Source organism: Chiloscyllium punctatum, chromosome 37 (assembly GCF_047496795.1).
Source record: "Chiloscyllium punctatum isolate Juve2018m chromosome 37, sChiPun1.3, whole genome shotgun sequence".
NCBI lineage: Eukaryota > Metazoa > Chordata > Chondrichthyes > Orectolobiformes > Hemiscylliidae > Chiloscyllium > Chiloscyllium punctatum.
Window position 1 is genome coordinate 46,771,545 of NC_092775.1, and position 21,331 is coordinate 46,792,875.

At 40.3% G+C, this 21,331-nt stretch overlaps 1 protein-coding gene across 3 annotated transcripts in view; it reads right to left on the minus strand.

The window, feature by feature from the left end:
- The window catches only part of plagl2 (pleiomorphic adenoma gene-like 2), a 145,480-nt gene that overhangs the window by 36,325 nt on the left and 87,824 nt on the right, over positions 1–21,331 (minus strand). The window contains exon 2 of one of the 3 annotated variants that reach the window (XM_072556770.1): positions 88–224. The exons of the other annotated variants lie outside the window; for them this stretch is intronic. The gene's annotated coding sequence lies outside the window, so the exon portion shown is untranslated. The remainder of the gene's footprint in view (positions 1–87; positions 225–21,331) is intronic. 3 annotated transcript variants of the gene reach the window in all.

Here is a 21,331-nt window from a genome sequence, read left to right on the forward strand (position 1 = left end):
TGGAAATGCTTCTCCATTAAGCCCTACCTGGCTTGTTATATCCGATGCTGCTGCACTCTATCAAGCAGAAAGTAATGTTTCACCTACTCAATGTCGTCATCTTCCTCCTCAGAAGAGTGCTGATGCTCTACCAGCTCTTCAGAGTTCATCACATCCCTTCATTATTCGCTCCAGTTGTGCTGGACTCAGCATTCAAGGATTATGCAGTACACACTGTCCAACGCCTATGGATTCAAACAGCAGAACCTCATTTTTATCAGGCCTGTCATCTATTCCATAACAGCCATGCTGAAAGTATGTCTCAGTCAGGGCATTACATAATGGAGCTATCAATCATGGTGATAAAGGGCAATCCTCATCTCTCAGTAAAATGTACTTGAAAGGTATCCAGCCCTGAAACATAACAGAAACATGAGAGTTCTCAAGGCATGATGGCATTTCCCATGTACCTGCTGCAAGCTTGGAGTGGCACTAGTGATCACATATTTTGTACATTGTTTGAATTAAATCCTTTTCTGTTGAAGTCAACAGTGTTATGATGCCTTAACCGTGACAGGTGCAGAGCCTATACAGCCCTGTACCTGAGGGAATCCAGCCACACTTCCAAAGCCCACTGCCTGGGCTACAGCATTGATCTCGTCACAGGCAAATCAGATAAATCGGTGTAATCCAACACAAACTGCATTAATAACAGCTTCAATACATTTTCCAGATAGGAGTTTGAGAGTTCCCACAAAAAGTCTCAGTGGATCCTTAGAAGCAGTCAGTTGCATGAAGGTTTGATGCAGCTGTCACTAAGATGACCATTTGGATAGAATGGCCACCCACTCCAGCAGTTGGTATCGCTCAATGATGGTGTCCCCAGGACACCTTCGAGTCTGTGGTGACACTGCCCCTCCCTCCTGTGAAGGAAATAGCACCAAGAACAATAGACTTTGGGCCTTCTGTACCTTATCCTCATTCTGATGGAACAATCAGATGCAACTACCTCACGTGGACATTGTTTGGTTGCCACTGATCCCGGACTTGTCAGTACAAATGTCCCTCTTCAAATTCTCTGTGCTTTCATTGCACCAGAACAACAGTGACAGTTGATCAGGGTTACAATGAACCTGTGTGGAGAATATCGGTAATGGAACAAATCCTGAGCCATCAGCATTCACATCACACAAATGATGACTTAGCACAGAGCTGCATTGAGAAAGACATGGAGGACTCTAACAAGCAACGCCATGAAATGCCTCTACAAGGAGCCCATGTCAATGAATGCAACACAAATCACATCAGGGAAATTCAACTGGTGATTATAAGTCTGTAAGATCACTGACACCTTGCTCTCCCACCCCTAGCACTCATTAAGCAACATTGCTTATTGGAGCATTTTGGCAAATACTTATTGTTCAAAGTGAGAGGAAATCAGTTACACATCCTTGATCAGCCTATGGGATCTTCGACTGTCTTTGACAATTGTGGCCTATGGGTGGCACTTATCTGTGACTACTTCAGCTTCACATGGACAGTCAAAATTACTTATAACTAGGATTTTTAGCTCACACCATTGGACATAGCAGGCATTTCACAGGGTGCTATGATTACAGATGACTTCAACCTGTACTTTGAAAGTTCAAGATTAATGCTAGTGCCCTTGAAGGGCCTCATACTGCTCACAGGTTGAGCCTGCGCATTCAGACAAAGAAAAACTTGCTTCACCCACTGTGGGCACAGTTGCAGACACTGTCCACTTCCATTGCACATTTGTGATTCGCAGGAGTGTAGTGGACGATGCGAATCAGGCTTGGCAGGATGAATCAGAGGTTACACTCAGTAATAAAGGGGCCCTCTGAATCTCCATGTCCCTTTCTTTCTTGAAGTCACTGTTGAAACCATCGATACACAGCTTTCACACACTCCTTAAGAATAATGTTCCAAAGACACTCAACCTTCAGAGAATTATTTTTGCCTCATTTCTGCTTTAAACATCAAGGGTTGCCCATTTAAACAATGATCATTAGATCTGGGTTCTCGCATAACATGAAACCTCTTTTCTACATCTACCCTATCAAAACCCCTCAAGAGTTTTTATTTTCAAATAAGATGCATCTTACTCTTCCGAGCTGCCAACCCACTCACTTTCATTGTGTGTCTTCTGAACTGCCTCCAAGGCATTAACATCCTTCCACAAATAAGATGATTAAATAACTGGCACAGTACTCCAGATGTGGTCTCACCAGTTCCCTGTTTAGTTGAAGCATAATCTCCCTACTTTTACCTTGTAGTAAACAATAAACATTCTACAAGCTTTCGCAATTGCCTGTTGTACCTGTACACTAAGCTGTTGTGACTCATGCATGATGGCACCCAGAACCTTCTGCACTGCAAAGGTTTGCAATCCGTCATCATTTAGTTGGATACTTCTTTTATAGCCAAAATGACCAACGCGATTTTTGCGACAATTTGTAGCTCAGGTTGTAAGTTTGCTTGCTGAGCTATTACATTTATTCTCAGACATTTGGTCACCATGCTAAGTGACAACAGTGAGCCTCTGATGAAGCACTGGTGTTCTGCCCCACTTTCTCCTTGTGTGTCTTGGTCTGTTGTGGTGGGTGATATCATTTCCGGTTCTTTTTCTGAGAGGTTGGTAAATGGGGTCCAAATCGATATGTTTGGTGATGGAGTTCCAGTTTGAATGCCAGGCCTCTAAGAATTCCCATGCATTTGCCAGAATGGATGTATTGCCCCAGTCGAACTGGTGTCCCTCATTGTCTGTGTATAATAATACTTGTGATAGTTAGTCATGGCTTTTGGTGGCTAGTTGGTGCTCATGTACCCTGGGGGCTAGTTTCCTGCCAGTTTGTCCAATATAATGTTTGTTGCAGTTTTTGCAGGGTATTTTGTTTATGACGTTCATTCTGCTGGTCATTGGTCCTTCAGATTCATCACGAGCTGTTTCAGTGTGTTGGTAGGTTTGTGGGCTACCATGATGCAAAGGTGCCGGACTAGTCTGGTGGTCATCTCAGAGACGTCTTTAATGTATGGCAGGGTGGCTGGAGTACCTGGGTGTGCTGTGTCTTCTTGCTTAGATTTGTTGTGTAAGAATCGGTGGACTGCGCTTATCAGGTGCCCCTTGCTCTCGAGTATGTTGTATCGGTGTTTATCTTCGACATCTCATAGTTCCTGGGTGCTGCATTCATTGTAGCTTGTTTAAATAATGTCCTGATGCAGCTCGATTTGTGGGTGTTGGGATGATTGCTCCTGTAGTTGAGTAACTGGTCTTTGTGCGTCGCTTTCTTGTAGACACTGGCCTGTAGCTCTCCATTCGCTGTTCGTTCTACTGTGATGTCTAGGAAGGGGAGTCTGTTGTTGTTCTCTGCCTCTTTGGTGAAACTTATACCAGTAAGGATGTTGTTTGTGTGTTTGTGGGTGACCAATTTCAGACTTTACCAGGTTATGCTCCACTTGCCACATTGCTGCCTGTTCACTTAACCTATATCTTTTTGTGACCCTCTTACTATATTCTCCCCAAACCTTATTTTCCGATCTATCTTTGTGATATTAGTCGAAACTGGCAATAATTTCTTTCCAGGAGTAAATGAGGACCGCAGATGCTGGAGATCAGAGTCTAAAAATGTGCAGCTGGAAAAGCACAGCCGGTCAGGCAGCATCCAAGGAGCAGGAGAGTCGACGTTTTGAGCACAAGCTGTTCTTCAGGAATCCTTCTCGGATGCTGCCTGATCAGCTGTGCTTTTCCAGCAGCACACTTTTTGACTCGACCATATCTTTCCGTCCCCTAGCTCAGAGCATAAATCCACTTGATGCACTGTTCATTGTAATTGTCGTGGACTAGTCGGTGGAATTAAGTACCGCACGTTACAGAGTACAATATATTGTACATATTGCACAACAGTACATATTGTTTTAAGATTGTTTATTTTCTTGCAAATACATCTTTGTATGGTGATTCTATAACTAGGATGGGTGTTTAAGCATTCATTTGTATTGTACTACTTAAGATCGTTTATCATTAAAATCATCGTAAGCATCCCCATAGAGACCAGCAATTTCATAAGTGATGACTTTTGCAACAAGAAATAACTGAAGGCCAAAATTTACATTTCAGAATTTTTACTGCAACAAAATAATATCAATTATAGATCAAACACGACTGAACAAGCAGTGGTGAATCAAACTAAGGGAAACGGTACTTTCACATTAACTAATGTAACCAAGAAACCTCTAATTGTTGACAGTAATTTTGGTGGGGATTTGATAGGCAATACAAGGTTAAGTCCTAAATTACCCACATCATCTGAACAGGCTCACTTCTGCCTACTACACCAAGAGCAGTCTCCGTCTGTAGAATACTATTCCGCTCAGCCGAGTACTCCTGAATGTACTTTCATTCAGAGTCCTCTCTTAGTGACTTGCTGTTACTTAAATCTCCAGAAGTCAGCTGTTCAATTCTCTACTAAGCATCCTGCTTAGTTGCTAATACAAGTACCTTCTTCCTCCTGATCCTCACAGCAGTAACTGCTTTAACCATGATCCCTTTGTGGATGTGTTCAAAAAGCAATAGCATTTCTTTTTTGAGTCAAGGTGTGAGAACAGGCACTTATTTTCTAAAGATCCCTGGTCGGGTTTCATTCCCTAGGAGAACCAGACTGAGGCAGTCATCTATCTCTGAGCAGAGATTTACAATGACCACCAGCCCACATGTAGAAGATTCTGATTTGCCTCAAGTTAAAAGGAGCAGAGCTGAAAGGCTTTATCTTGCTCTCTCTGTCCCATTTTCTTTCAGTTTTGCACAAAAAACAAACAAAAACACCAAGTGCTAAAGTAAGTTGGAGAAACATCCATTTCATAGAGAACTCAAAAGACGCACACAGATTTTGCCTCTGCTAAGGATATACAACATCAAATAAACAACCAAGATCTCAGGACAAAACCTATCATCTCAAAGACCCTAGGAAGTTTTTTTTTATTAATTATACACTGCATTCTGGTACAATGCGATGGTTACATTCCCCTGCAACCTCATGCTTTTGAAAATTTCATTGGTGAAGATCGCTACAGTAAAATACTATACTCATTCAGTAGAAAGTCTACATTATTCAAAGTGTCCACAGTTCGCCAATCATGTCATAGCCAATTTGAGTTGACAAAATATGCGTTATACAATAATGACCTGTATATATAAAAATGGCCTACCCTTGATCTTCATTTTTGTAGAAGACACTGTCCTCAATTTTAACGTTATGCCTGTTTGCTGGATATTGTGTTATGATTTTTTCCAGGATTAGTGATAACAAACCTCTTTCTTGCACACAAGGAAACCTTGTAATTCACTCTTTTTAATGTAGGTATGATGCAGCTGCTCAAAGATTTAGAAACCCTTGTTGCTGACAATCAATGGGTTAAGGAAGGCAGCCAGTTTGCTCCCATCACCTGGTCATATCAATTCTTCAACAGAAAGTACTGGTAAGTTATGGGTGTGGCCATGGGCAAAAGCTATTCAAAACATGTAAACACTTTGGTACAAGGCACCTTTACCAATATTTTGAGTGGATGAAGTGTCCTAGATTTATGCTTTTTAATTAACTTTAGTATGTATGATTGAGTATTTTCACATAATTAGTGAACAATGACCAAAATATACCAACAGTTCTGTTTGACCATTTCACCAACTGAGATATTAAAGAGTTAATTTGCTCTACTGACGTGCAAGAAATTGAATGCCCTGGGGGTAAAGTGGTGTATCTTTGTCTTCTGGGTGGAATGGGGAGGTTTTAGACAGCCATTTCCTTGCCATTCAGGGACGATTTACAAATTCATCCAGAAATCAATAAAAACATTACAGTTGGAATTTGACTACTCCCCTATAGTTAAAAAAATGATTTGCAACAGATTTGATTGTTAAAGGGATGCTTTGCACCACACTGTCTCTGGAGGGGAGGTGGTAACTGCATTGTATCTCGAGTGACATATGACTGTGAGGGTGCGACTGGGGTTTGTTTTGTGTGCATTACTATGATGTAAAGATTTTGTATAAAGGAAGGACTGTTTCCTTTGTTCAGAGAGAGCTTTGCCACGACCCCATAAGCCCTGCGTGTTAAAGGTTCGTCCAGAAAGAGACACCCCTGGACACACCTTGCAAGCATGGCAAGGAGCATTCAGAGTTTCTCTGAAGCTTGTGCTGTATTGTGTTTAATACATTTGGCTGGTTGTTCACCGAAGTTGATATCTTGCAGTTGCATCAAGTGCGTAAGGATCTCAGGAAAAAGAACTTAACATAACGAACATGAAAAATGTTAAGCACACAAACATACTTAACTAATAGGAGATGGTATGTCCAAAGAGTGTCCAATCCTCATTTTTATTTACTGATGAGAAAAATAGTTAATGACATTGGGATTCCCAATTAGCAATGCACGGTTAACGTACTGGAATAATACTGCCTTAAAGGTGACAGGAAGGAGAATGTGCAGTTTCTCTGGAAGGAGAGTGGGCTTCTTACTTTATCAGGATCAGTACAAATACATGTTCATTAAAATGTAAACTTTGTACTTGAATATAGAAGAGAAGCACGAAAGAAAAGTGTGTCTATACTGAATTGTCAAGTCCACGATACAGGATTCCAAAACCCAATAAATGGACACGAGATTCTGTGTTGCAACTTCTTTCTCTTGCAATACATTTGACGGCTCACTAACACATTACGTAACAAAGATCGGAACAGGAGTAGGAGTTAGCCCCTTGAGCCTGTTCCACACCATACGGAGATATTAAGGGGTTACTTTGTTCTGCTGGCCTTCAAGAAATTGGATGCCTTGGGGGTACGGTGTTATGTTTCTCCGTCTTGCAGGTACAATGTAAAAAAAAATTTACATTGTCATCTCCTGCTATTTAGAATCAATAAGAACATTGCGGTTAAAATTCTGACTACACTCTGCAGTTAAAAAAAAGATTTACACCAGATATTGCCATTAAAGAATGATCGACATCGCATTGTTTCCAGAAATAATCAAATCACTATTTCATGTCATGAGTGGCATGACTGACTATGGGGGAGTAGCTGGGTATTGTTTTGTGGGCATTACTGACTGTAATGTGAAACTCTTCTAAGGAGGAAGAACTGGCCCCATTATTAAGACAGAGATCTCTTGACATGGTTCCATAAGCATTGCAAAGAGTGTTAAGGGATCCTCCAAAAGCTTGTACTTGCTTAATAAATTTCAGTTGTTCACAGAAGTTGGTGTATTGCAGTTGCATCCAGTGTTTAAGAATCTCAAGAAAAAGAACCTAACAGTACTATAACGTCATGGTTGACCTGTAATCTAAATTCCTAACCCTCTGATTACCTTTTATCTTTTAAAACTTTTGGATAACAAACATTTCTCAAGTTCTGATTTAAATCTAAACAGATGATCAAGTTGACTTTTCTTAAAGCCATCCTTTATATGTATAAATGTTCTATAACTTGGCTCCATATTAACAATACTGTATTCAATGAAGTTAGTTCACAAACACACAAGTACAATATTTCATGAATTAGAACCAACAGTTCCAGAAAATGCATCAATACTATTTTCCAATGAAGGCTGTAATATAATCAGTTTGAAGGTATAATAAAGCTGTCAGAGAGCCAACGAGATTTTTTTCAGGAGGGCCACAGGAATTCTGGAGGGGTGAGAGAGCTAACTATATTGGTCAGAGGATAAGCTAAGTGGTAGGTAGAAAGACAGACAGACTGAAAGCTAACCAGCCAAATTCATTCTCTGCCACTATCAGTGGCACAAAAAGGCAAGTTGAAAAAAGAGGTATATACATGACTTTTGGGAAACCTAGTTTACCACTTACGCCACAGGATTAAGTTACAAGAAAGACTGTAGAAAATAGCTCTTCCCAACCTTCAAAAAGAAAGTGCTGATGGAGACCAAATCAGCTAGAAGTATAAATGCTTAACATACGGTTAAGGTTGTTACGTTATTAGTCCAGCAAATCAGGAGAACAAGTTCAAATCTCACCATGAATTTGTGTAAAATGTATTCACTTACAGGAGTAATAAAACTCATTGATACAAAACCAAATGGATCATTAATGCCCTTTGCGGAAGGAGCTAACTGTTTGACATTTATTGCCTACTGAGGTGACCTAGTTAAAGAGCATAGCAATTTCTCATAAAAGGAATTCTTTTAAATAGAAAATTGTTGGAGTCTAACCCAAGATCAAAACCTTAAATAGAAATATGAATAATATAAAGAATTCCCTCCCAGAACCTCCACAACTTGCTTCTCTTTACAGCAGCTCCCTTAAATTTACTACTGTCTGATCTTTTCGTCACCGTCTCAATGTCTGTTTCTTGGACTTGATGTCAATATTTGTTTGATTACTCTCTATGAGGTACCTTGGGCTGTTATTGCAGAATGTAACCATATTTGTTTATTTCTAGTAGAAGAGCCAAGAGAGCTATGTAAACTAGAAACTGCTTTAGTGAAAAGATCCATTGAGCCTTTAATGAATTATAAGACATTTATTTTAAATGGCTTGTTTTAAACAGGGTCAATGTTTCAGTTAAAACAAAACATCATTCACATGTTCATTATCTAGTATTATAACAGCAATACATAAGCTGTTCTAAGCTTTTAAAATCAAATGTTTGAAATACATGAAACCAGACAGAAAAGAACAGGCTCATGCTCAATTTTTCAAGATTTTGTTTCAAGGATTTGGAGAATTGAAAAATTTGGATCTAGAAAATGTATAGTGTTGTTCCTTTGTTTGAGAAGGGAAACAGGCAATCCAGGTAATGATTTGGAGATGCTGGTGTTTGACAACCACCTGATGAAGGAGCATCGCTCCAAAAGCTAGTGTGCTTCCAGTTAAACCTGTTGGACTATAACCTGGTGTTGTGCGATTTATGACCAGGTAATTACAGGTTGGTGAGCCAGACAGCAGTGGTGGATTTATTCACACCTGGAAGCGAATGGACTTGTTAGTGATAGGCAGCATGGGCTTGTGCAGGGAAGGTCACGTCTGACCAACTTGATCGAGATTTTTGAAGAGGTGACAAGAATAATTGATGAAGCAATAGCAGTGGATGGTGTCTATACGAACATGGCAGGCTGGTACAAAAAGTACACAGACTCGTGGGATCCAAAGTGTGCTACCTCGACGGATACTAAACTGGCTCGGCCGTAGAAGACAGAGTAGCAGTGGAAGATGCTTTTCAGAATGGAGACCAGTAACTGCTAGTGTCCAGCAGGGATGAGTGCTGGGACCTTAGTTGTTTGTACAGTCTGTTCTGCTATAACGCATGTTTCTTCAATGCAAATGGAGTATAACAAGATTGAAGTATTTAGACCATTATTTGCAGAATGCAAACTTTCCTTACCTGTATTGGCTATAATGTGATTTGTTTAACTGGTGCTGTTATTAGGTGATTTTCTTATAACACGGGATTCATACAGGAACAGAACTATCACGTTATGCCAGAACAGACTGTCATATACATCAATAAAAATAATCTAGAGGAAAATGTAGGTGATCTGATGAGTATGTTTGCAGATGACATCAAATTGGCAAAGTTGCAGATAGTGATGAGGACTGTTAAAGGATACAGCAGGATATAGATAGATCGCAGGTTTGTGCGCAGAAATGGCAGATGTAGTTTAATACAGACAAATGGGAGGTGATGCATTTTGGAAGATCAAATTCAGGTGCAAATTATAGAATAAATGACCCATCACTGAGGAACTCTGACATTCAGAGGGATCTGGGTGCACAAGTCGCTGAAAGTAGCAACACAGGTGGATAAGGTCGTCAAGAAGGCACACAGCATGCTTGCTTTCATCAGCCAGGGCATCAAACATAAACATTGATGAATTATGTTATAGCTGTATAAAACTCTAAGTAGACCACATTTAGAACATTGCATGTGGTTCTGGTCGCCACACTACCAGGAGAAGTGAATGATTTGGAGAGGATGCACAGGTGGTTTACCAGGCTGTTGTCTGGTCTGGAGGGTTTTAGGTATGAGGAAAGGTTGGGTAAACTCAGACTGTTGTCACTGAAAAGACAGAGGCTGAGGGGCGACCTGATAGAAGTCTACAAATTGAAAAACACTGATGGGGCGGATAGTCCGAGTGGAAAGGTCAACTACAAGATAGTACAGATTCAAGGTGAGAGGAGAAAAGTTTAGGGGAGCAGTAGAGAGAAGTGTTTTAACACAGATTGGTGGGTGCATGCACTGCCAGTGGAGGTGGTAGAAGCGAGCATTTTAACAATGCTTAAGGTGTATCTCGATAGACACATGAACGAGAGGGAGACTGAGCACGGGCAATAAGTAGCAGGTCTAATTAAGGAATGGAATCGAGGCAAGCTTGGTAGGCCAAAGGGCCTGTTCCTGTCCTGTATTATTCTTGGATTTTGATCCATCTCATCTCATCCTGGAACTTGCTAAAAATTTAAATTATTTATTCAGTATTCTGTCAAAGTTGATAAAGTGTGGAGCTGAAAAAAGCACAGTAAGTCAGACAGCAGATGAGCAGGAAAGTCACCGTTTCCAGTCAGAATCTTTCATCAGGACTGTCAAAGTCATTCCCCAATTGCTTTTGAACTGCTATGGGGTCCAGAAAAAGGATGTATGCAATAATGAAATCATTCTGGTTTGTGTCAGCAATAATGTAACACTGCAATTATTACAGGTTTGCAAAACAGGCTTCATTCACAATTGGCACAGTCTATGTGGAATTAGAATTTCAATGAAATAGATAATTTTATTTTCCAAGTATCTACAATCCTTCCAGGATTTTGTTTTTTTGTCATTTACACAAAAGGACAAGTTTTCAGTAATCATTGAAATTTGCAGAACTGTGTAAAACACAAAATTAAATAGGAGGGCATACCTTGCTTGAAAATAAATCTCCTGCATAACCCTCATCGCTTGCTGTAATCCATAGACATACCAAATGCACACTGTGCTTTTATGTTTTCGTAAATTTTGGTTCTATGAATTATAGATGTTCACATACACTTAAATCATTCAACAGTCCTTCTTACTTCACAATCATGAAATTCATAGGAGGTCAGGAGCCTCAAAAACGAACACCATCTCTGGCATCTCATGGATGTCAAAGCAGGGGAATATATTTGGGAAGATCCAATGTGAACTTTCTGTGCTTTGCGCAAATTTGCATAAAATAAAACAACAACAAGATCATGACTCCTGAAAAACAAACTATTAGCAGCTCACAGCAGTATCTGTAAAAATGAGGACTGATCCCATACACTTTGAAGATTAAAATTTATCGGAACTGACAAAATAAGCCATCGTAAAAATGCACACATCATTGGTTTCCTAAAATAAAGATGACATCTGGTTAAAGATCAACACAATATTTTATCACCCAAATTACTCTCCTGCATTATCAAAGACTCACAAGAAGCGTTTGACAGTATACATTGGCAAAGCTAATACTTGTTGCAGAAGGGAAGAGCAAGTGATACATTTATGAAGCACCATATCATGATCATTTGCGGAGCGACACTGAGCGCCCCACAAGCAATTATTTCTTAAGTGTTATGTTACTTTTGTTATGTAGACAAGAGTGAACAGTGGAACAACTCTATGCTCTTTGAATATTTGTTTTTTCTTACAAATAACAGATATCAGAACAGCATAATAGTTTGCTTGAAAGACATCTATTTCTGTGATAAAACAATCTACCTTTACTGCATTCTGGAATCAAACGAGATGAACCAAACAGCCTTCATCCCTGCTCCATCTTCTTACTCATCACCCAAGTACTAATGGCTTAATTCCATAGCCTGACTCAAAAGGACAAAGGAAATTACAGCTAAACAACCCAAGAGGATCAAAGTAAAAATAACTCACTTTAAACTCAGCACTAACTGATAGGTACAGTTTTAAATTGAAAGTGCATGACTCTGGTGCAGTTTGTATTCTTTTCTTCATGATTGGTACAGATAGGTCATTAACATTGCCTAAATTTCCAGTCCCAATTTTAAGAAATGCACAATCTTTGCTACTTTTCTTCTTCCTTCTCTTGGTTACAAAGCATGTGGCCTTCGTGAGACTACTTTCTCTAACACCTGAAAGTATTCTGGCTCTAAACCTCCCTCTCCTCTTAAAGATCTTCTCAATACCTTGTTAAACATCTCCTCAGCCACTCTTCTTGGTGCCTCTGTGTATGTCCTTTACAAATTTCCAATTGCAAACCATGACAGGACCATTTTTGCATTAAATCCAGTTAACAAATAAATAGTCACTGCTTACATTCTAATACTTGGCTTGCATACATTTAACCTGAATGCTTTGCTTTTTGTTTTCTTTTCTGATTAGTTTCAGCTATTTTAAAAAAACTTGAATGCAAGTTAGAATATAGACGTGCAAATTATAACAATTAACAATATTTGTTTTAGCATGTTTTTGTGATGGATCAGCTATAAATATTTGCCTCTATTTTGTATTTCTCTTTCATTGCTTTATCACGCTGTAACCCCTCAGTTTGGCCTTCCACATCATTATATCCATGATTTAACAATCCTGGTCAGTCCATGCTTTCACACAACCTCATTGCTACTTTATTCCCGAGGCCGTTATTTCCTTATAATCATGAAACAAATGGTTTCCGGTTCCAATGAAAGCCTAATGGCCTGAAATGGTCTGTTTCTCTCTTCTCTGTAGCGGTCTGACCTGAACAGCATCAACAACATGTTCTGTCCCGATTTCAGATTCTCAGTATCTGCAGTCTTTTACGAATTAAAATACTATATCAGGCACCAAAAGAAAGGCAAGGTTGCACAGAACAACCTCACTTATCCAAACAAGACTGGAGGAAAGTATTTTGATCAGATGACTGATTATTCGGATAACTGATAACGTTTTTATGGGACCTTGAGATCTTGTTCAGATAATTGATGTTCAGATAACTGAGGTTGCTCTGTAAACTGCTTTTGGGAACACACAAATTAGGAGCTGAAGTCAGCATGCAGCCTGTTCTGTTACTTGACAAGATCATTGTTATGCCCTCAATTCTACTCTCTGGTCCCTCCAGAACCTTTGACACCTTTGTCAAACAGCTATCTACCTCAGCCTTAAAAAATTTAATCAGATCAACAACAATTCAAGAGAAAGAAATTCTCCTCATATCGGTCTTAAATGGGAGATTGGAATTTTTAAACAATGTTCCCAGGTTATAACCTTTCCTGTCAGTGTGATATTAAAGAGTTGACTTGCTCTGCTGACCTGCAGGAAATTGGCAGTCCCAAGGAGAGGGTGGAGATGCCTCTGACTTACAGACAGATTATAAGAAATTTACATAAGCATCTCATACTATTCAGAGCCATTTACAACGTTATTTCCTTGCAATTCAGAACCATGTACAGTGTCATCATCTCCTATTCAGAAAGCAATAAGAACATTATAGTTGGAAATTGGACTACTCCCTGTAGTTAAAAACAAGGGATGATTTGCATTACATTGTTTCTGGAGGTGATGTGATCACTGCATTGTGTCTTAAGTGGCATGCGACTGTGAGGGAGTGACTGGGGGTTGCCTCGTGAGCATTACTGACTGTGATGTAAAGATTTTGTATAAAGGAAGGACTGTTTCCTTTGTTCAGAGAGAGCTTCCCTGGAAATGCTTTGCAAGCATGGCGAAGAGTGTTCAGGGTTTCTCCAAAGTTGATACTATACTCTGCTTAATAAAATTTTGTTTGTTCACACAAGTTGACATGTTGCAGTTACATTAAGTGTGCAAGGAACTCAGGAGAAAAGAACTTCACATTTGGTGGCAGTGGTGAGATTCCAACAAACATAGAGCTTCCAGGTGGACTGAATAAGTGATCATCTGAGTGCCGGTTGCATGAGATGGATGTGCCCACGAGGTAAGATTTACCTTGATCCTTTTCCTTAACCTACCACTCAGTCAACCCCTCATCACCTAGGACTCTGTGCTGACAGAATCTCGAAAGTTAACTTCGGCACTTGCACACCAATGAGCTCGCCTTTAGAATCATGAGTTACTGGGAATTCAGAGGTTAAAGTCCCCCGGGAAAAGATGGTTAAAGTCCCCTAGATAAAAGGGGGTTAAATTCCCTTAGCGGTGAGGTTTGAGGCTCTGGAGCATAAAATGTAAGTAAAGAAAAGATAGAGGATATACCTCCTGTGTCTGTCTCTAACACCCTGCCTTGGATTGGTTGTTAAGAGGGGAAATCCCCCATACAAAGGTTAGCACTTTGAAGTGGGTGTGGAGAAGACAAATACAATATGAGGTGCCAGAACATTTTTTAAAAAGTTAGAAATCAGGAACTTCAAAGAAAAACATCTAAACAAAATTTGGTACTTAAAGTTATCGCCTTTATCCCCAATACCTCCCCTTAGACGCACTTTTAAGACAACATGGTGTCATCGGGAAAAGGGGGAGAAAGTTGAGCCAGTCCGCTCAGATCCCAACAGTGAAGTGCATTGACTGCCAGGGAAGCTTTGTTCGGGCTTTTGTTGTGAGAGTCTCAGGTTCTGTGCTGTGGACTCAACTCTGCGAGTCCTTCTTCTGGGGTAGGGGAATGGCATGGATTGGGTGCTGTGTGGTCCGCTACAAGTGTTTTCTCTTTTTACAAGTAATTTAATCAACAGGATGCTTAAAAAATGAGAAACATTGAAATTAAAGTTGCACTAATACTTGGATTGAGAAAGGAAGTTTCAATATAATTTTGCCATACTAAAAGTGTTTGATATTTAAATATTTTGGTTTGTTAAAATACTGGTTCAGAAAATATTGAAGTAACTGTTTTGCATTATTGGAATTAGGATCTCAATTCAGTGTGTTTTGTGGGTTATGCTTTAGGGCAGGTTTTGTTTTTACCTTAATATTATGCAATATTAGGTCAGTTTTTAAATTGTCAAACATGTAACCTTAAAACAAATTGACCAAGGGCCTTCAGTCCCCGATTGTTTGAAATTCTACAATGCCTGTTTAAAAAAATCAACTGGGTCAGTAGTCATGCTTTAGCCACATGAGAGGATTGTATTAAAATACCTTTGCTTTTTTTTTAAAATGCAGAGTGCCCACGTAAAGAAGAGTGCATTTTAACTTTAATGTTTTGTTAAGATTTTAGAGAATATTAGAAGCGGAGTTGTTTCAGTTCTGTGAATTATTGTTAAGACTTCATTGGCCCCCTGCATATTTCAAATTCAAAGAAAGTTGATCTCGACCAAAGACATACAGTTCCTGGTCTGTAAACATTGGAATTCAGGCTGTTTTATTTGGGAAATTTCATTTGCGGAAAATATTTTAACATATTCTGTATTTGTTTCCGATGAATATGAGATTTAAATCTGAACTGAAACTGCCTCTTAAATACCTAAAGCACATGAAACATTTTGTTGTTTTCTTGCTGTTCCAGATTTTTGAAATACTTTTCCTGACAGCTTTCACATTAAGCAATGTATTAGTGAAAAGACATTAATTTTTGAATAACCTGAATGGGATCCCCCGAGGGTTTGATTTTAGGACTATTGATTGTTGTTTATAAACAACTGAATTGTTTAGGCAGTGCAATTTAGAACGTTATGTTGAGGCTCCTTTTGATCATGGCTGACCATGGGCTGCATGCTCACTTTTCTAGCTTTTTGCTTCCCTGAACTTGGAACTGGAGACACCAATGCTGGAGTGACAGTCCCGATTACAGAGGTTACATCTGGATGTGGTTGTTGACCTGCAAGAGCTGCTACACTCCTTCCTGTGTGCCCACTTGCCTGCTGCAGCGTTCATCAGCTTCTTTTCCTCTGTTTTGAGGTGTTGGTTCAAGGTGCAGTCAGCTGCAAACCTTTCCCAGGACTCCAGAATGATATCAAGTGCCCTCATGTCCCTCATGCAGACGTCCTTGTAGCGCAGCTGGGAACATGCTGTGGATCTCTTCCTGGATGCGAGCTCTCCATAGAGGTTATCTTTGTGGAGGACATGGCCCAGCCAGCACAGTCTTCACTGCCTGAGTGGAGTTTACATGCTGGGAAGGCCAGCAGCAACATCGCACCGCTACATTGGACACTCTGTCTTGCCAGGATATGCCCAGGATACAGCAGATACTCAAGTGGAAGGTGTTCAGTATTCTCTCCTGTTTGGCGTATGTAGTCCACATTTCACTGCCGGACAGCAGTGTGGTTATGATGCAGGCATTGTAGACTGACATTTTGTCAGCTTGGGATTTGTGCATACGCGAGTCATGAGGAGAGCAAGAGTTAAGGCTGCTTTCCCGATCCTCTTGTTGATCTCTGTGTCAAAGGAGAGGTTGTCAGTGATGGTAGAACCAAGGTACGTAAACTGATGGATAACACGGAGTTCATAGTCATCGATGGTGATGACTGGCGGTGCCTCTGTGTCCTGTCCCAGGACACTCATCTTTTCCAGACTGATAGTCAGCTTGAAATCCTTGGCAAGTGTAGGAGAGGCGATCTATCACTGAGTGTATGTTGCAACTGCAGCATCAGCGGCAAACAGCATGCCCCTGATGAGTGCCACATGTACTTTTGTCTTGGCTCTAAGGCGGGCCAAGTTGAAAAGCCTTCCATCTGATCCAGTGCGAGGTAAATCCCCTCCCTGACGGTGCCAAAGGCATGGTTTCAGGAGCACAGCAAAAAAAATCCCAAAGAACTTTACAGATCATATAAATCTTGATAATGTCATAAATTGTGACCAAGAGTAACAGAGTTCAAGATGACTGAGAATGTTGAACTAGACAGACACAATTTAGTGTAGTTTAATGTATGACTGTCTTCATACTGATAACCACCTTGACAAGGAAGGAATGAGAGAGGAAATGCAGAGATACTTTCAGAACTAACATCATCACTGGAGTTTCTCCATTCAAAGGCTAAGCATGGCTTTGGACCACCACCACCCCTCCACAACCTGATCCAATGGATTCAATCAACTCCACAGTCATGAGCATGAAAAGTGATGAAGCTAACAACAGTGAAGAGGAGGTCCATACGCTCGTTTGTCAGTGGCCTTCCTATGGACATTAAACCACGTGAATTTTACCTTCTCTTCCAATCAGTTAAGGGATACGACAGTCACTGATCAAGCTAACATCAAAACAGCCAGTTGGTTTTGTTACATTTGACAGCAGAGCAGGAGCAGAAGCAGCAAAGCGTGCTGCATTCATCTACCCTACTGTTGCTGCTGCATTTCATGCCCAGATGTGCTGGTATCGTCCATCTGAAGCACCTCCGAGAGGATGGAAGTCTCGTCAGTTTTGTTATGTATTAAACAGCCCTCATCCAAGAATTCAGATTTCTCTGTGGAGTGGTGTGCTTTGGACAGACTGAATTTTGTTTTCAGGTAGAACTTTACTCAAGGAGATTTTGGATAACTGGCTCATTTCCACTCGGTTTGGAGGGTTGGACTGGTCACCAAGGACTGTGAATAAAAGAACTTTACTGGTGAATTTTTTGCCACGTGGGAGGATCCTGCAGATCCTATCCACTGCATGGACTAGTAATTTTTGTTATAATCATTTATGCTGCATGTCAATAACTTGCCTAAATACTGGCTCTCAGAGTCTTATGAAAGCTGGTAGTCCCACCTCGGTGGTTACCGTGGAATGATAAAAGGAGGGAATGTGATATTAAAGAGATAACTTGCTCTGCTGACCTGCAGGAAATTGGATGTGCTGAGGCAAGGCTGGGATGACTCGAACTTACAGATAGATTGTAAGAAATTTACATAATCATCTCCTATTATTCAGAGCCATTTACAAGGTCATTTCCTCACCATTCAGAACCATGCACATTGTCATCATCTCCTATTCAGAAATCAATAAGAACATTATACTTGGAATTCAGACTACTCCCTGTAGTTAAGAAAAAAATTCACACCAGATCTGGCCACTAAGGGATGATTTGCATTATATTATTTCTGGAGGTGATGTGATCACTGCATTGTGTCTTGAATGGCAGGTGACTGTGAGGGAGTGGCTGGGGGTTGTCTTGGGAGCACTGACTGTGATGCAAATATTTTGTATAAAGGAAGGACTATTTCCTTTGTTCATAGAGTTTCCCTGGACATGTTTCGCAAGCATGGCGAAGAATGTTCAGGGTTTCTGCAAAGCTTGTACTGTACTCTGCTTAATAAAATTTTGCTTGTTCACAGAAGTTGGCATATTGCAGTTGTGTCAAGTGTATAAGGAACTCAGGAAAAAAGAACTTAACATCCGGGGAAGCAATATTTCAGTATTCACCCTGTCAAGGACACAGAACCAGCCTCCCCAACCTTTTCCAATAAAGGCAATTCCTTCATCCAGTAAAGAGGCAAGGAATCGTCTTTGAATTGCATCAATAGCAACTATAATATTCTTAAGTAAGGAGTCCCAAACTGTACATGATACTTCAGATGTGGTCTCATCAACAGCATTTACAATGATAGCAAATTTCCCCTATGATCCATTTCCCCTTGCAATAAACAACATTCCATTTACCATCCTCATCATTTACTGCACCTGAATATTAATGCTTGTGATTCACATAGCAGTGCATCCAGATCCCACAGTTCTGTATTTCTGTCCCATATAAGTTGTATACTGCTTTTCTATTCATCCTAACAAGTTTGTATCTTTCCACATTGTCAGATCTTTGACAACTCATTTAACTTATTTTATCTCCCTTTGCAACTTCCTCTTCATAACTACATCTCCCATATATCTTTATGACATTCACTCACATTTGCACATACTTGCAAAATAGCACTTACATTTTATGAGTAAAAATGTTAATTAGTTGGCAAGTGTACTCCAATTGGTACAGGCATTGCCGTGGAGATTGCATCATTTAGATGAAGTATCAAGTATTACACTTTAAGCCAGACAGGTTGAATCCAATAGGTCAAGTCATTGCACTGAGAAGTAAACCGTAGGATGGCTTTCACCTACGTTGTTCAATTGAAACAGGCATAGCGTGTACATGTTCCATCTGCGGAGACCAAGGCTCTGTATGTTAATACATATTGCTTCCACAATACACAAATGTGCTACAATGCAAGTCTGACTGATGGTCATAACTTGATTGTTCGTGTTATTCCCCTCATACTGAGGATTATTTAGCAAATGGTGAATAACATGGAATTCCATCTAATATTGGGTATTGTTTTGAGTTTTGCAGTTGCAGGCTGGTTGGGAATGGTCAGTACCTTGCCTGTTCCAAACAACAGAAAGACTGGAGGCCTGTGACCAGTGGAGTGCCACAAGGATCGATGCTGGGTCCTCTACTTTTCATCATTTATATAAACGATTTAGATGGGAGCATAACAGGTATAGTAAGTTTGCTGATGACAGAAAAATTGGAGGTGTAGTGGACAGCAAAGAGGGTTACCTCAGATTACAACACTCTCTTGATCAGATGGGCCAACAGGCTGAGAAGTGGCAGATGGAGTTTAATTCAGATAAATGCAAGGTGCTGCATGATAAGGTCCTAGGGAGTGTTGCTGAACAAAGAGACCTTGGAGTACAGGTTCATAGCTCCTTGAAAGTGGAATCGCAGGTGGATAGGATAATGAAGAAGGTGTTGGTATACTTTCCTTTATCGGTCAGAGTATTGAGTACAGGAGTTGGGAGGTCATGTACAAGACCTCCCAACTGTACAAGACAAGACATTGGTTAGGCCACTGTCTGAATACTGCGTGCAATTCTGGTCTCCTTCCTATCGGAAGGATGTTATGAAACTTGAAAGGGTTCAGAAAGGATTTACAAGGATGTTGCTAGAGTTGAAGGATTTGAGTTATAGGGAGAGGCTAAACAGGCTGGGGCTGTTTACTCTGGAGCATTAGAGGCTGAGGGGTGACCTTTATAGAGGTTTACAAAATTATGAGGGGAATGTAGAGGGTAAACAGACAAAGTCTTTTTCCCTGGGGTGGGGGAGTCCAGAACTAGAGGGCATAGGTTTAGGGTGAGGGGCAAGATATAAAAGAGACCTGAGGGGCAACTTTTTCACACAGAGGGTGGTACGTGTATGGAATGAGCTGCCAGAGGAAGTGGTGGAGGCTGGTACAATTGCAACATTTAAAAGGCATTTGGATGGGTATATGAATAGGAAGGGTTTGGAGGGTTATGGGCTGAGTGCTGGCAAGTGGGACTAGATTGGGTTGGGATATTTGGTCACCATAGACGGGTTGGACAGAAAGGTCTGTTTCCATGCTGTACATCTCTATGACTCTAACAGGAGGGATATGTTGATTAAAAAAATCTGGTGGATTGTATCAAAAAAAAAGAGATGTCTACATATCTAGTAATAACAGCAGCATTGAAATCCATACACTACGTTATTCATTAGTGAAATGAATAGACTCTGCTTGTGACTTGATGGCAGCATCCTGTTGGTTGTGAACACTCCCATGTTGCTGTTGTCTTGTATCAGCAAGAAACAGTTAGCTGTTGCTTAAACTTTTGAGATACTTTACTTTTCCAAGTTAATCCAAGGTAGGTTCAACACTTTCCAGAACCAAAGGTTACAGTTTTGGATCTGCTTATGAGTGTGCACAAAGTACAGCAACAAATGATCTAATTAAGTTATACATTATCCCCAAAGATGGCTTTGATATGCCTTATTTGAGCATCAAGCTTCCATGAAAAGCTTGATAAAGCCATCAACAAGAGGTCTCTTCTTCTTGCACCATCCATTCGACAGTGCAGTTACTGCTAGAAGGATTGTTAGAAAGTCACAAGGACGAACATACTACTCTGACAAGTGACATATCATTTTTTGATATTTTGCATCCCTACCAAACTGAATCAAGTGTTTGTGGGAGGTCGTCCTGAACTTCGAGCTGCAACACAATCTGATGATCATAATTTGATTGTCAGTGTAATGCCCTTCACACTGAGGATTATTTAGCAAATGGTGAATAATAATGGAATTCCATCTAATGTTTGGCAACCTTTCCCCAGCGACCTATCCTTCTGAAACGAACCTATGAATACTCAAGTGCCAGCCTTGGCTATCTAACAACCACGTCTTTATGATGATCAGACATGAGGGAGAATGTGCAAACTCCACACAGACCATCATCTGAGGCTGGAATTGGCCCGAGAAGGTCCGAGCATATTCATGACATTCTGGCCCACGTTCCCTCCTGAACTGAAAAGATGAGCTAGTCATTCATTCATTCACTGGAATCTGACAGTGCAGGAATTAGTGAGTGTGTGCTTACCTACAGATCATTACAGTTCAAAAGCTTGGGAAAATATTCTGAAAACTACTTTACACAATTACTTTTATCTATTCGTTTAACAGATCATGAAGATTAATTTTTAACATTCAAATA